The 12,479-nt window shown below is 33.8% G+C and overlaps 1 long non-coding RNA gene across 2 annotated transcripts; it reads left to right on the top strand.

The window, feature by feature from the left end:
* Window positions 1-8,617: 8,617 nt before the first annotated feature.
* LOC136209408 (uncharacterized) lies at window positions 8,618-11,931 on the top strand. Of its 2 annotated transcripts, XR_010677526.1 has the most exons (5): window positions 8,618-8,747; window positions 8,871-8,936; window positions 9,490-9,535; window positions 10,136-10,335; window positions 11,589-11,931. It is a non-coding gene; the product is annotated as an uncharacterized lncRNA (long non-coding RNA). The 2 variants fall into 2 exon arrangements; XR_010677525.1 differs by having other exon boundaries at window positions 8,627-8,936.
* Window positions 11,932-12,479: the final 548 nt, after the last annotated feature.

Below are 12,479 nucleotides of genomic sequence, written 5' to 3'. Positions count from 1 at the left end.
AATGCTAAACGGTAAACAGATCTGATAGTGTATTTGCCCTCACGGTCGTAGTGCCAGATTAGCATATCAATGTCTTCATTATTACAAGCAGGGATTGCCAGCATATCAGAGACGACCTCACTAATGAACATGGATTCCATTAGCTTCACATCCCATTCTATGCCAGCAACATTTCTGAGATCAGCAACCTTTAGGTTCCCGAGACCACTCAATGTCTCTGTCCGGGGTTTGAAACTAGGTCCGTTGGGGCATCCCATATACACTAATCCAACTCTCCATTGACATCCATCAATCTAGCTTCCAAAATACTTTGCCATACTAGGCTCGGGTTGTAACCCAACTTAGCCATCCAAAATGTCCCGTCATGGAATAACTTTGATCATTCTATTAGCAAGAGCATTAGGGTTGGAAACTAAACTCCACGTTTGCTTACCAAGAAGCGCCAGATTGACAGATTCGAGGTGACGGAAACCAAACCTCCACTTTCCTTAAACATACATGACACCAAAATGCCTAGTGAATACGCTTCTTAACACCCGTAGAGTTCCACCAGAATGCGTTCATCATTTTCTGGAGTTCATCATAAAGTGAAACAGGAAGAAGGAAAATGCTCATACAATGTACTGGAATAGCGTGAGCCACAGTTTTAAGTAGCACCTCCCGACTCGCCTGTGATAAAAATTTCCCATGCCACGTACAGAGCCTCCTCCATAATCTATCCCACATATAACTAAATACGATTCGTTTCCTTCGACCAATTAGAGAAGAGAGGCCCAGATAATGATATGTATTCAAGGGAGCCTATACGCCCAATATTGTTTTTATTCTGCCTGGACCGCCTTACTGACAATGGTACTAAAGAAGATCCTAGATTTCTGCAAATCCACTTACTGCCTCGAGAGTTGCTCATATTTATGCAAGAGATATCACATAGCCCTGCACTCAATCCTTATGGACTTAAGGAAGAAAAAACTGTCATCAGCAAATAGGAAGTGTGAGACCCAAGGTGCATACATGCTAGCCTTGCATCCGTGGATGGAGCTATTAGTCTCAGCTTATTGTAGTAACGCTAAAAGTCCTTCATCACAAATGATAAAAAAAGATACAGGGAAAGTGGATCGCCTTGCCTGAGTATGGTTATGAGTGATAGGGCTCACTTCCTCATTGTTCAGTATAAAGTGATAAGGGACTAAGGTCATACATAACGTAATTTGGTCTATGAATCTCTGATGGAAGCCTAACCGAGACATCACACTGCTCAGATGTGACCATTTAATACGATAGTATGCTTTACTAATATCAATCTTGAATGCAACATCCCATTGCTTCCCTTTCCCCTTTCGTCTCATAGAGTGAATAAACTCAAACGCAACAGTAACATTATCAGAGAGATCGAACGTCTTGGGACAAACGTTAACTGATGTGGAGAGATAATATCTAGCAGAATACCTTTTAACCTGTTAGTATTTATTAGAATTTTCTAGATAACATTACACAAGGAAATAAGACTGAGGTCTCTCATAGACTCCGAGGAATCCACTTTCGGGATGAGAACGAAATTCATATCATAGAGATGCGCGGGAAAAACACCATAGACTAACCAATCATTATAGCTAGTAAAGAGATCATCCCCAATGGATTGCCAAAATTGTTGAAAAAAAAACAGGTTAAAGCCATCGGGCCCTGGAGATTTATCACGGGTACATTTATAATTTTCTATGTATCTAAGGTCTCAATTATAATAATATAATTATTAGTATATTACAACAGAAATTAGTGAGTTAGGATTTGAAGAGGTGGATTGATAGAGATAATGTAGTATTAATATTTTTGTATAATAAAAAGAAACAAAAGGACAGAGGAAGAAAGGGACCATTTCATTTCATTTCATTTCAATTATTAAAGTGCATGCTTTTCTTCAAGTAGGACTCCACAATTTTGGATATGTGAAAGTAAGATAATCAAAATTATTTTTTAAGCACTACAAAAGTCAGCTAGAATTATTTTATGTTTCACGAATTGATTGTATGGCATAGAATATTATTTACTATAAACAACTTAAAAACGCCTAAACAAAAGAAAAGTTGAAACAAACCATGAACAAAAGAAAATCAAAGTCAAGAGGTATATGAGTAATTTTACCGATTCTCACTACAAAAAAACAGAGCCTTTACCGACGGAAATTAGCTTCTGTAGCGACGGTTTTTTCAGTCGCTATAGACTCTAGAGACGATTTTCAAAACCGTCGCAGAAATGCTGCTACAACGGGCATTGCTACTCTAGCGACGGTTTTTATGAGGCGTTGGGGCAAGTTTTTGTAGGAACGGTTTGGTTGGACGGTTTTGTGGCGATTTTGCGACGATTTTCTGACGATTTTTGACAGTTTTGAATTTTTTTACCGACGATTTTACAACGTTTTACCGACGGTTTGCAGCTAGAGACTTTTTAAAGCTCCTTCGTACCATTTTTTTAATTATTTTTATTTTATATAAATATTTCAATACTTTTTATAATTAAATATATAATTGCTTAATGAATCAAATCAACTAAATTTTTCATCCAAAGATTAAGAATATACTTTCATATATTATGTAATGGAGTCAATATTCATTTCTCATACAATATATCCAAAATTGTCAAATTATATAACCGCTACAACAATTATCAAAACTAGTTCACTAGAAAGTAAATCTGCCAATATAAAAATGTTTCCTCTACTGAGAGCCCATGGACATACTCTCCAAATATCTTCAAAGCAAGTGCAGAACCTGCAAGGGAAAAAAATACAAGTTCCATTCCATTCCATTCCAAATACTCTCCAAATTTTGGCGGTTCATCAACCTACAACAAAAGTGAAGCGATACAAGTTCCATTCCATTCTAGTAATGACTTCTAGTAATTCCTCAAAGGTTCCATATCTGCCTGAACCAAGTATAATTATATATATTTAGAACAAAAGAAAGCAATGATAATGATGAATTGGGAGTCAACTCAAAATGTACTCAACTCAAGACTGATTGAGATTTTGCACCTCTTTCCTCATCAGAGTCCGGGGTATGATCCTGCAAATGATAAAATAGACACACAAAAGTTAGAACAAGTGAAAGTGGCTGAAAATGGGTGAAAATGGGATAGGCATTGACATACCCAAGAACATTGCCTCCACCCTTCTGTCAGAAAACGTGTATCTACCTCCCCGCTGTGCAGGATCCAACCGAAATGCTTCGAGTGCACGCTTCTGTCACGAGGTCTCTGCCCTGTCAATATACCTGAAATTGGAAGTTGCATATGTAGGGAGTAAAAAAATAAATTATACAAATGTCAATTATACTAGATAAGCACAATATATATATATATATATATATATATATATATATATATATATGGAGGAGTTCCCAATGGTGAGTCTCCACCCATGGTGAACCAATAGGTGACCTGCTATAGCAGGTTACCAAGTTACCTAAATACATATTTCTCTCTCCATGATAAATACCATTACGTTTTTTTAAAAAAAGGTTTCTCTCACCACATTAAATTCTTCTTCTTCACCATCGGTATACCTCTGGTGTCTGGTTCTATACTAATTTGTTTATTAATCTTACTCATGGATACTAAATCCATATCTTTCTTTACGGTTTTTTTATGTTAATTTTTCTGATTGATTCGAGATCCATATCGTTATAATAAATACATATCATTCTTGTGAATTTTTTTCTAGCTGATTCGAAATATATATCGTTAACACCTCTGATTCGAAATATAATACATGGAAGGTATTTCGATTTCATTTGATTCATAAATCGATTTTGATTTCTGATTTCGACCACCATTTTTATTAGTAACTTCATTCAAGTTCATGAAGTTGAAGATAAGCTTATGGATTTAAGTTGATTTATATAATTATGTATTCGGTTAATTTCTGATTTGGGATATACAATTAGAATTGGAAATTTGGGATTGGAGTTATGATCAAGAAGATGTCTATATGGAAGTGATAAAACTATGGGTATATAAAGGTGTTGATGCTTCAATTATGAAAACTGCAACAAATTGTAACGAGAAATATGATCAAGAAGACGTACACATATTTTGCAGAAATTTAAAACATAAGTATGAAGAAGATGTCTTCTTATGCAATATATATCAGAATCGTATAACTATTAATAAAATCTATACTATTTTAATGATATAATCTCTTTATGTAATATGTCTCACTCAATTGTTCACAATTCTTTCTGATTTGAGTATGAGTTGCAAATTGTTTAATTAAATGAAAGATATCCTTTTTTTTTGTATTGTTTTTTTAAGTTACTAAAAAAATAACAACCATGAGATATAACATTGCTAAATTATATTGTAGCTAATATTAAATGAGCAATGAAAAGGTACAACAAGTAAAGATTGACATTCGATGAACTAATCAATATTGCTATCAGAGTTCTCTTCCAAATCGTCATCCTTAAATTTATGACAATTCCTTGAATCATGACCAGTCCGACGACACGTTTTACAATGGTTAGGAGTATTTCTTTTTCTTTTGGTCCGGCCTTTGTTTTGGGGTTTTGATGAAGAAGCAGCCTGCTTTGATTTCAGCGTACTAGCCATGGTAGGTCGACCCCTTTGTTTGCTAACAGTGGAGTCCAAAACAGGATCATGAAACGTTCCTTCAGCATTTTGACGATGTTGGGTCTCGTCCTCTGCGGGGTATTTGGACAATTCCATATTCAATTCAGATATAACTTGCATAGCCCTTTGAAAAGATTTGTCTGATTTTGAAGCAAGGTATGAAGTTATACCACAATTCTTTGAAAGTGATCCGTACCTCAAATTTCTAGCTGATTCTGGATGAGGGTACTTTCTTTCCTCATGGTTGGTTAAATAATCAAAATGTTTAGCATCTTTCAGCCAACGACGATTCACCAAACAATCAGGGAAATTCAGTATCTCCAAACTCTTCATAGATGCAAAAATATGTCTGCATGGAATTCCTTTCGTCTCAAATGAATAGCAATCGCATTGAATTGTTGCTCGATCATCGAAAATCGTAACCGTGCGCTTTGCCACTTTACCCCCGAATGGTTTTACCTTACAAACAGCTTGATTCTCCTCACGGTCTATGATGGTAATATATTTTTTTAAGTGTTGCATCTCCCGCTTTATCCTTTTATAAATTTCCCTCTTGAAAATTGAAGAAATATCATCCTCCTCACTTGGCATCGAAGTTTGGTTGGGCAATGTTTCGTTCATATTGGTTCTATAGTGCTCTTCCATCTCGTTGAAGTGTAACATTGACAGAGAAAACTCAAAGTGTTTGAAAAACTTCCACAACGATTCTCTGTTATCCAAGTCTTTTTTCAACAAAGAATTCATTGACTCGCATCGGCCCGTAGCTTTTGCACCGCCAAAATAATGACCACGAAGAAAAGTGTCTGCCCACTGGTTTCTAGTTGTATAATGTGCCTCTATCCATGCATTGGCTTCCAAATTGTATTCTTCTACCATCTCATTCCATTTAATCTCCCATTCGGCCTCTTCGTAGTATCTGGTGTGTTACAAAAAAATATAAACGGCGTAATCAGTATTGAAATTGGTAATGAAATTAGTATCAAAGGGATCGTAAACTTAAAACCATAAATATAATTTTTTACCTGAAAATAAACTTTCTAAATTCTGTATTGAAACCTGGGGCTTTAATATGTGCAACTGCATTTTTCAATATGTGCCACGAGCAAATACGACGTGGAATTCCCAGCATTATAGCTTCTAGTGCTTTACTCATTGATCTGCAACCGTCCGTTAGCACTGTTTTCGGCATCTTGCCATCCATACACCCTAAAAATGTTTCCAATAGCCAAACATAATTTTCTGCTGTCTCATCTTGGAGGAGTGCAGATCCAAACACACATGTCTTGTCATGATTGTTTGATCCAAGTAGAATAACCAATGGTTTTCCGTACCTGTAAGGAGTATTATGAATCAGATACAAAGAAGAGATCCAATAGTAAAAACTTATTAGATTTTATTGTAACTAAGAAGGGGATTATGAAAACATACCTGTTAGTCTTGTAAGTAGCATCAAAAGACAAACAATCGCCAAACAATTTGTAATCAATTTGGCAACTCCCATCAGACCTGAATAAATTTCTTAGTCGTCTATCCTCATCTACCTCATACTTGTAGAAAAACTTATCATCTGCTCTCTTTTTCGATTCAAGTAAACACATCGCTCTATTTGTGTCGGTATCATCCAAATTTGAATTATCTTTTGCAATTGCCCTGTACAGGTCTTTTTTCAGGAATCCTAAATCTTTCCAATTACCATTTACTTCTACAAAGTAATTGTAACATTGAAATGTATTAATTCCAGCTCTCTTCATTGAAAATGCTTGCTCCTTAGTAGGATCATCTATTTTTCTGTGAGACCTCAGAAATATTTTTTCGCTCAATACTGCTAGTTTGTGTGTATGGCTGGTATTGAAGCATTTAACTATCCAATTTTTATTTTCCTTATCGATATTAATTCTTAGAGATATTACTGAGAGTATCGTCCTCCAAAGAAAGTAAGTAGAATTCGTATTTAGTAATCCAAACACTTGCACATTCTTAAATTAATATGTCAACGAAAAATTATGCTTCCTCATTTGACAGAAGTTGAGATATCCATTAGTTCTCTGTTTATTTCTGGTATTCAGGTTTCAACAAGTCTGAGTCAGAAGCGTTAATAAGAATCAGAGACTCACATGAAGAATAAAATGGTATGACAATCAAATAGGCTTTGGGTTTATAAGACCAGATAATAGGGGATGGAGTTATATGTTCACTATTAGTATTTGAAATTTGATGGTATTATACACCTCTTGCCTGGAACAATGGTAGAGTATGAAAGCATTGTTAGATATGATGGTTAAATGCAAGAAATTAATGTCACTGCTCCTAGTGACATACTTCTGTAGATAGTATGAAACTTGCTCTCACTAACATGCATTCCATGTTTCGCAACAACAAAGATTTTGTAACAGAATGTGTTGTTGCCAAATATATATTTTTTGCAACAACGGGATGTCGTTGCAGATACCTTTAGTAACGGAATGTATCTCCACAACTGAAAGTCGTTGCGAAATATGTGTTGTTGTTGCTAAAAATATTTTTCGCAACAACATTCTTCGTTGCCAAAAATCAATTTTCTTGTAGTGTGTGGGGGTCTCTGTCCTTGTTTTAAGTAATAATTAATGTTCCAAAGTAACTTTTTTTAATGTGTGCATTTAGAATATTGAATTGTCCATTTCAGAACAGTCTTTGAAAATCTCGAAAATTGAACTGCCAAAGCCCTTAATTTTGCACAATAGTGGCCAGCAAATGGTGTGTGGAATTTGTTATGCTTAACATCTTTGAGTTGGTAATGTTATTTAATATATGCATATGTTAGGAATACGTTAGTGTATTTTTTGTTGACTTTAATATTTCAATGTAGATGAAGATCTACCTAGGAGTGGAACTGAAATAGCAACTGCAATAAGGCATTTCATAGTGGATCCTACATTTTGTTCATACATATGCACCGTTCAGCTGATTTGGATATATTTTTTGAACCACTAGTTATGAAAAATCAGGCACCAATTTGAAATTGATGACCTCAAATTTGATAAAATTGCAGGCCTTTTACACAGGAGGACCTAAAATTACAGTTTGTATTTCTATTGCACTTAATAGCTATATGCTTATACACAGGAGGAACTTGGGATTGAACATGATGAAGATGTTGTTGTGAGTTTGCAATCATTTGGTGACCTGCTTCAACACGGCTTAAACTTTTTATTTTTAAATTTATTTGTATATGAGTGGTAGTGATGTTTAAATTTTTTTATGTTATAAATCTATAGGTTCACCCACTACACCATAGATGGTCAGTTGCAACGTAAACTACATGTGTTGCTTGGAATGTGTTGCACTTTTTATGAATTTGTTGGATCATTGGCAACACAGTTTATAAAGTGTTGCAAAAGACATGTCAAAATTACATAACTGCCATATTTTGGAACACTAATTACGAAGTGTTGCAAGAGATGTGCCAAAATTGAAACCCTTTTTATATAAATCATTTTTCTTCATTCTAATAGATGCAAAACCACACGGTTTTGGATCTCTTAGAAATTAAAAAAATTGCATACTACTCATTTGATCCTTTAAACTATAACTTGAAAGTCAATTATGACCTTAAATTATTAAAATCATAAATTAGGTCTCTGAACTAAGTAAAAATTATCAATCAGTCCGCATTCTATCCTAAAATAAAAAAACTGTGACTATTTAACATGGACTTTAATAATTTTTGTGTTGGCTAAATTGAGTTTGGGTAAGATGGTTGAACGGACTGATTTTCGATTAGGACTCAATTGATGATTTTTTCTTAGGATGAGGACTTAATTGGCGATTTTTGCTTAGTTTAGGAACTTCATTGATGATTTTAATAGTTTAAGGTCTTAATTGATTTTAAAGCTTTACTTTGAGGAGCTAATTGGTGTTATGCCAAAAAAATTCATAAAAAATAAAAATGATTTAGGAGGGAAAACTTTTATGGCTGTCAAATTATGGAGGGACCTAAAATTTTGGTTTCCCTCTAAAATCGACCTAAAATTATGGTTTCCCTAATAATGTAAAAAATTTCTCTCTCAAACTAAAGCGCTATGCGTTTTATCACTAAAATTCCTAAACCCTTACTGCTTCATTTCCTAAATTCCTAAGCAAAGGTAAACCTAATCCCTAAATCGTTCATTTTGTTTTTGTGAAACCGTTCATTTCCTAAACCCCGAATCCCTAAATCTCCTTTACTCTGCGTTTCTAACCTTTGTTGAACTCGACTTGTTTCACAGCGTTCAACTTAAAGCTCTCTTGCGCTCCGCTTATTTCTTGAAGCTCGACTTGAAGCTCAACCTAAGGTAAGTCTTAGTTTTTGTTACCTTATTGATTTAGAAATCATATGGGTTCTGTATGTAGCTTTTCTATGGTGGATCTAGGATTCATATGGGTTTTGTGTGGATTTGGAATATAGAAAACAATCTAAATTGGAATATACCTGTGTGGGTTTGGGCTCATTATACCTGTATGTTTATTTTATTGATATTATCTAAATTCAAGATGTAGAAAACAACCTAATTTCAATCATGAATGTTATGTTGTAAATGTCGAGTGAATTTTTATTTTCTCTGGTCAAAAAGTCATGGTTTTCAGTCATTATTTTCATTTCCCTTCCTTTCCTGAACCTCGATCGACTTCATTTCCATTCATTGTCTTCAGATCTAGGTTCGTTTACTTCTGTCATATTTTTCTTTCTTCTTTTGATGGATTCTTGTTAAATATTCATATCATGGACATACATTCAATGATTTTCTGGCTTCAGGGGTAATTTCTTATTTTATTTGCTGTTTCTTTTAGATTTATGGGTTAGTTTAACATTGTTCGATCCACTTCATTTCTGTTTGTTGTGTGCAGATCTAAGAAGATGCGGTCAATCGGAACGTTAGACTTTTTGATACAGGTATTGCAGTCGTTTTGCTTCCATATTCAACTAATTTACTCTTTAGCAAAGGTATTTTTGCTGTTCCATGTTTGTGGACCTTGGCTAGCTCTAATGGAAAACAATTATTTAGAAAGCATAGCTCTAATCCTGATCAATCTAATGAAAGGAACAACTAAGACAAGAGCTTATATGACATTTTTTTGGCTAATGGGTTAGTTTTTCCCTGAATATATAACCTAAAGTTTACATATTTTTTTGGCGAATTCACTTGTGTCATTTGTCTTCTTTTGATAACAATTTGAAATTGAAAAAAAGCTAGCTGTGTGATAAGCTGTGACCGAGATTTGAACTTGAAGGAGACAGGGTTATGTCTAGGATTACCCGACGGTGATGGAAAGAATGAAGTGGTTGCTGCTCAGGTGGAGACACCTAAAGCCTCAGGGGATTTTCTGAAACTGTTAATTTGAAGCTCAAGGACAACAACACTTACACTACTCCTTCTAAGGACAACAATAACTACTACTTCTACTTGTTTTCTAACAATTGTTTTAGCTGAATTCAGGGGGGAAGTTCAAATATATATAGGTTTTTTATAATTGTTTTGTTACATGTTTTCAGGGCACATGTAGTTGGTTGGCCACCAGTTAGATCTTACAGGAAGAAGATAATGGCACAGAAGAGCAGCAATGAGGAAGGAAGTGCAACATTTGTTAAGGTGTGCATGGATGGTGCTCCCTATCTTCCCAAGGTTGACCTCAAGATGTACCAAAGCCAACTCTCCGATGCCTTAGACAAAATGTTCAGTTCCTTCACTATGGGTAACTCTATTTCTCCTTTTCAATTTCAACATATATATGTCTATTCTTGGGTCTTACCTACGAGTTTCAATGATTCTTTATGTGTTATTAGAACCTGTTAGACCAAGTGATCTAGAGTTGAACGAATCTTCTGTTTTATCATCAATATATACTAAAGTTGGAGTTGTATTAAATGCAGATGGAAAGATAAATATGAGAATTTGTTTGAAGTTGAAGGATAGACAAAAACTAATATTTGTTATCTTCTTGTTTGCTGAAGAAAGCAAAAAAGAGCAAGCATAAATGCATAATGAGATCAAGTGGCATTAATTAACTTAATTAGTATGACTATTTAATAGTTGTTCAGATCCAGCTCGTGGGAAGGATGATTATTAGTACTACAGGGATAAGGTGCAAAAATACCCATAAGGTTTATGGTTAGGGGCAATTTTACTTCTAATGTCTAAAATGATGCAATTTTACCACTAACGTTGGCGGTCAAGAGCAATTTTACCCTAACGTTGGCAAGTTGGTTTAATTTCAAACATTATTATGAAACACAAATATTTTGTTCCTTATTCTGCACCAATAACATATCAGTTCGTTTTAAAAAAAACAGATTTCATATTTTGCGTGATTTAATAATAGAATTGGAGATTAATGTTTATAAATTCGCTGAATTTTTTTTTATTTTATTTGTCCAAATCTCACAATAGACAGTATTTTTTTAATTTTTTCATATGTTTATGATATATTATTAATAAGTGATAAAAATGAATCATATGTGAAGTGTAGATGACACGATTTATGACCGAAAAGACAGTTTGATAAATTATTTCTCAAATTGACCCAACTTGACAACGTTGGGGTAAAATTGTTTTTGACTGCCAATGTTAGGGGTCAAATTGCATCATTTTAGACGTTAGGAGTAAAATTGCTCCTGACTATAAATGTTAGGGGTATTTTTACACTTTATCCCTTAATAATATAAGAGATTCTATATTATGCTAAAAGATTCTACTTATTTTGTTGGTGACTACCTAATTTTTCATTTATTGCTTTCTTCAATTTTCAATTATCCACCATTTTTTTTATCAAAGCAACAAATGATAATGGTTGTATGTTCAATCTCATTCTTCAAGTTTTCCGATTCTTATAACACTTTTTTAATATTTTATTTAAAAATCTGATTAATAAATAAGGATTTGAATTTATTCTTTAGCAATGAGATGAAATATAGGTACCATATGTATCTATTATTACTCTGATTTCAGTGTGCTGGAAGACGAATTCATGGGAATTGCAACATCTTCTGGTTCTCGTGGATATCGTAGATTGGCGAGCAATACCAAAGCAACAAACACACCATAATTTTCATAGGAATTTTAACTATGAAGGAATTAAGGAATGGGTCAATGGCTAAATTTTTAGCTTTGCGGGAACGCCAAGCAATTGCTCAAGGTGAGAATGAACAAGAAAATGATGTTGCTAAATGGTCCTTATCCCAAAAGATTTTTCTAAGGAGTTTGAGGGATAGGTTATATTATGACTTTATTATGCTTTATTTTATTATGTATTTTGTATCATGTGAGAATTTTAAATTTCATTATTAACATATTGACCTATTGTTGATTTGTAATTGCAATTAAAGATTTTGTAATTCTATTATTTAAGTTTAAAAGTTACTATTATATTAAGGTGTTACATTAAAACTTTTAAATTATCAAAGAAAAAGTGTTCCATTAACATAATATGAAAGAGTTGCTTGAAACAAAAAAAAATGTTAAATGGAAAAGTGTTATATAGGCTTAAAAAATGCTGCAAATTGTATACTAAAGTGTTGCTTGAAATAAAAAATATTAAATTAAAAAGTGTTGCAATTTTATATAAAAGGAGTTGCATTTAAAACACGATGTTGCTTCAAAATATGTTGCAAGTAAGTTCAAAAGTGTTGCTTACAATTTTATTCGATAATAGTGTTACTTGCTATATGGTTTAGGCAACACTTTCATTTTAGTTGCCATTGGATAGAAAAGTGTTGCCACAATTACCTCTAGCAACACTTGTAACGATGTTACTAAAAATGTGAAAAAATGTTGCTTAAGTCTTCTTTAGCAACGCGCGAAAAAGCAACTCTCTTTTTTGACAAAAAATGTTGCCTAAAC

This window comes from Euphorbia lathyris, chromosome 10 (assembly GCF_963576675.1).
Source record: "Euphorbia lathyris chromosome 10, ddEupLath1.1, whole genome shotgun sequence".
Lineage (NCBI taxonomy): Eukaryota > Viridiplantae > Streptophyta > Magnoliopsida > Malpighiales > Euphorbiaceae > Euphorbia > Euphorbia lathyris.
Note: the sequence above shows the minus strand (reverse complement) of the source record. Positions and strands in the feature narration are given on the sequence as shown.